Below are 5,180 nucleotides of genomic sequence, written 5' to 3'. Positions count from 1 at the left end.
CCCCGGGACCGACAGCACCGCCCCGGTGAAGGATCGCACCTCCCGCCGCACCGCCTCTCCGAACAAGCCGCACCGCCCCGGAGCGGCCCCGGAGCGGCCCCGGAGGGATGCGCACTGCCCCGCACCGCCCTCTGGAGCGCCCCGCAGCTCCCCGGGAGCGCTCCTGAGTGATCCGAACCCTTCCTGGAGCGACCCGCATCTCTTATTATCGCCCCATGGAACAACCCGAACCGCCCCGAACCGCTCCGCACCGCCCCGCACAGCCCCGCACAGCCCTGCATAGCCCCGCACAGCCCCTCTGAACTATCCGCACAGCCCCGCACAGCCCCGCACAGCCCCGCACAGCCCAGCACAGCCCGGCACAGCCCAGCACAGCCCAGCACAGCCCCGCACAGCCCCTCTGAACGATCCGCACAGCCCTCGGAGCGAGCCCGGAGCGCTCTGCAGAGCCCGCACCGTCCCCGGAGCGCTCCGCTCCTCCCCGCACCTCCCCGGGCCGGGGACAGAGGTGTCACAGCCCCGCTCCATCCCCGCTCCATCCCCGCTCCATCCCCGCTCCATCCCCGCTCCATCCCCGCTCCATCCCCGCATCCTCTCCCCGAGCCCGCACTGCGCTCCGGCTGAGCGCCCCCTCCGAGCGGGACCACCTCCCTCCCAGCCCTGCTGCTCCCCCAGCAAAGCGCACTCCCCACGAAGTCTTTCGGGTGCCTGAAATTCAGGCAGGATTGTCCGGAATCTCCTCCGAAGGAGCGGGGACGGGTGACCCGAGCTGCTGCCCCGTGCCTCACGCCGGGGAAATGTCACAGGAGCCCGAGCTGTGTTTTTACAGGAGCCCGAGCTGTGTTTTTACAGGAGCCCGAGCTGTGTTTTTACAGGAGCCCGAGCTGTGTTTTTACAGGAGCCCGAGCTGTGTTTTCACAGGAGCCCGAGCTGTGTTTTTACAGGTTTTTGTGGTTGCAGGAAGGACAGACCTTGCCTGGCACCGCGCCCCGGGCTTGCCTCGTGTGGCTCCGAGTTCTCCTTTTGCAAGAATGTGCAAACTCTGCAGAGGTGCAGGAGAGAGGGGCTCTGGTGGCTCCCCACGGGCTGCCTGCCAGTGCCACGCTATAAATACAGGATTTGGAAAGTGGCAATACTGGTTCTCTGGACTTCTCCTCCTATTTCTGGCAGCACTTTTCCTTGGACCCACTTTGTGGGACTGGGAAGAGAGGAAGATGAAAGAAAGAGAGATGGCTGCTAAAGGGATGGTGAAGCTTCCTAGCTGATGCTGCTTGTTCCAAAAGCACGTGGGTTGTTCACCTATCCTACTGTACCTCACATACCTAAATGTTGTAAAAGAGCAAATGAATTAGAATGACAATGAGAATTAGAATTAGAATTAGAATTAGAATTAGAATTAGAATTAGAATTAGAATTAGAATTAGAATTAGAATTAGAATCTTTTGGACTTCTTGCATCAGTCCTGGGCAAGGGGACTGCTCCTCTCTGTGTGACAGCTTCTAATCAAGCCACAAATACACAAGAGTAGAGCTACAAGCCCAAGGAGGTTCAGCCAGACTCCTGACTTTGACTTTGGGAATTATCCTGCCATGGAAATTACAAATGGGACAGCAAAACTGGCAGAGCAGGGAAGCGCCGTGGAGCTCACCAGGGAGAGCAGCCCCCAGCTGGGCCGAGCCCAGGGCTGTGGGGAAGAGATGCCCATATTTATTTAGATCATAGAATCAAAGAATCATTTAGGTTGGAGAAGATTATTGAGGCTAAATCCAGCTCTGGTAGAAGTGGCCCCTGTGTGGTTTGGATGAGTGGCTCCTTCATTTTGGGCAGCGTGGTGCTCACAGCTCTTGCTTGGAGAGGTGATTATGCTTTGAGAAATATTAATTGATGGAGTGGATTTGGGAGGGCTCTCCAGCTGAAGGGCTGATTCACTGAGGATAGAGGAGGCAAGTCTGCACTCCTCACTTTGGGATTTTACACTTCCCTCTCTTTCTCACGGAGCTTTTTTATGGAATGCATAAAATAAAAGAGCTCCAGCCAGAAACAGCAGAACCTTCCACCCCCCTGCACCAAAACACTGCAGAAATTAGAGGAATGTTCTGAGATCAGCCTGGAATATGACCTTGAGGCCGCCAGGTTGTTCAGAGGGATGGAGCATCTCTCCTGTAAGGAAGGAAAGGCTGGGAGAGCTGGGAGTGCTCACCTGGAGAGGAGAAGCTTTGGGGTGAGCTCAGTGTGGCCTCGCAGAGCCTGAAGGAGCTGCAGGAAAGGCGGAGAGAGCGCTGGGACAAGGGATGGAGGGCCAGGACACAGGGAATGGCTTCAAACTGACAGAGAGGAGGGTTAGGTGGGATTTTGGGAAGGAGTTGTTCCCTGTGAAGGAGGTGAGGCCCTGGCACAGGAATTCCCAGAGAAGCTGTGGTTTTCCCTGCATCCCTGGAAGTGCCCAAGGCCAGGCTGGAGCAGCTGGGACAGTGGAAGATGTCCCTGCCCAAGGATGAGCTTCAGGATCCCTCCCAGCCCAAACCATTCCAGGAACTCCACACACAGCAGCTGCATAAGGCAAATCCCAGGCTGCAGAATCACCAATAAACACACTTTTATTCAGCACCAATGCTGGAAGCATCGAGTTCCAAACCCAGGATTAAAAAATAACAATAACAAACAAACCCAGAGAGGCTTGGTTGGGTTTCAAAGCCATTTGGAGCAGGGAAGAAATGACAGAGCCACTTTAGATGGCTTTTCAGCAAGTTTAGACGTTCCCTCTAATCCCTGGCAGGACCTGTAAACACTCACTGCTGCTTTCATCAGTCTCTGGCACATTCCTGCAGGGAAACACATTCCTGAGAGCTTGCCTAAGTCAAGGTGGATTTAAGCCTGTGCTTATTCTTTGATGAATTAGGATATTAGAGGCCACTTACATCTTCCCTTTGAACAGCAGAAATCCCTTCCACACGCCATGGTTCAAAGAGAAAATGCTCTTTTAATTCCCATGTGGGCAATTCATTCCAAGAATGTGCCACAAAATCTCTTTGTTCAGGTTTTCCACTCGGTGCTGTCTCCAGAAAAAAAAAAAAAAAATTTCTTCCCCACTTGTTAATATGTAAATGTGGGCTCTGGTTGATTTGACAAGAATATTTTCCTTTCCCTGGGGTCTGGTCACCATCAGCCCTCACCACAAGGAAATGCAGCACTATATTTATCTTTATCCACCTTCCAAACTGTCAAAAACCTCTTTAATAAGCTGTCACTGGAATTCTTTTCCTTTTAATGCCAATATTATTGCTATATTTCTCAGGAAGATAAGAGCCAAGGGCCACTTTGAAGCACCAGCCTGTTGTTAATAATTTAAATGGATTATTGTTATATTTTAATCTCATCAAGCCTCTCACTGTGCTGCCCTACAATGAGCTCCTTGCTTTTAACCTCCTGCAAACACAAATCACAAATTTTAACTCGGTTTTCCCCAAGATGCCATCCTGACATTTGAAAAGGAAGTTACATTCATCTTATTTATCTGCAGCACCAGACCCTTGGCTCTTCCTAAGAAATAATAGCAAAAAAAAATAAAAATATTGGCATTTAAAGAATTTCAGGATATTGTTTCATCACAGCAGAAATCTGCCAAACATCTCTGGGACTTCCCAAATTAAAGGATAAAAAGCTGCTTATTTTCAGGAAGCAATATTTACCATAAAAGTCATTTCCTGGGACTAGTCAAGCATTTCCTGATTAAAAAAAAAAATTAAAAAAAAGAAAAAAAAAAAAACAGAGAAAGTTTCTCATTTGATCACCCTGAAGTGATTTTCTGGAAATCTATAACACACATCAATATTTTTCTTTGAAATTTTTCCACATTTGTTTTGTTTTTGCAGAGGAGTTTGGAGGTGATAACATCCCCTTGAAGCGTGCTGACTTCTTCCAGGGCTCTGAGGTTACTGGAATCCGATATTCCATCCACAGGGTCTCCATTAAAAGCTTATGGGCATTCCAATGTCTAATTTTGTTGTGGGGTGAGGCACATTTTTGACATTTCCTCCTGATTTTTGCAGTGGGAATTGTGAACTTTGATGAGTTCTAGCCGTGAGGAGATAAAACAGAAAATGAGTGAAATAAGAGACTCTAATTCTTTATTAAAATTGTTATTTTCTCTTGTTACTGCAGACTGAGAAATCCCTTATTCTCCTTTTGCAAAGTGCTGCCTTGGATCATTTAATTTTGGAGAAAGACAGAAAAAAACCCAGGAATTTATCCCAAATTTCTTTCTTTCAGAATGCAGAGATTTGATTAATTTTGCCTCATAACTTGTTCTCCTCTGCTGCAAATGCTGGATCCACAGCATCAAACTGCTCAGAAATTCCTTCCCCACTTATGTGTCATGGTGCTAATTAATTTTGAGTGAATGAATTCTGCTGCAATGAAGATTTCTCAGGTACTTTTCCCTGCTGTTCCATCTCGTCCTGTACCTATTTCTGTTCCCAATCTGTTTCTCAGACTCAGGCAATGTCCAGCTCTGTCAGCTGTTGTGTGTTGGGTCACAGAATTTAGGAAACATCCATAAAATTTGGCATAAATTGGAGCATTCCCCCATGAAGTGAGGGCAGGAGACTTGGTTAAAACATCTTTATTCACCCCAGGGATTTTGAAACACATCAGGTAGAAAACTGCATTAGTGAAATGCTCACAGAATTACTATGCAGATGTTAATCAGTGCCAAAACATGAAAATTCATGAGACTGAACATTAAACTTATTAAAAAAACCCCATCTAGCAGCAGGAAGGCAGAGAGCTCGTTGTGCAGCACGCAGGGAAGTGCCTGCCAGCAGGAACCACTGATAATCAATAATTAATGACAATAAATAATCGATTAACCGGGCTACTGTGTCACTGTGCTCGGTGATACCATGGCAGGATTCATCCCAAGAATTCTGCTTTGTGTAGGGCAAGGTGGAGAGAGGGAAGAGGGGTGGGGGATTCCATCATTTCACTGGAAACTCTGCTCTGCTCGGGATATTTTGTCCCAAACAAAATTCCTGCCAGCACAGGGAAGGAATTCCCTGCTAAGGTGGGAATAAACAGGTGTTGGGTGAATGTGCACACCAAGGGAATGCAGGGGAGAAGTGAGAAAAACAATATTTCTCTTGGTTTGGTGGCAGAAATCCTCAGCTCCCACACCACAGCAC

Source organism: Cyanistes caeruleus, chromosome 16, assembly GCF_971803275.1.
Source record: "Cyanistes caeruleus chromosome 16, bCyaCae1.hap1.1, whole genome shotgun sequence".
Lineage (NCBI taxonomy): Eukaryota > Metazoa > Chordata > Aves > Passeriformes > Paridae > Cyanistes > Cyanistes caeruleus.
The sequence above is the reverse complement of the archived record's forward strand: the minus strand, read 5'-3'. Positions refer to the sequence as shown.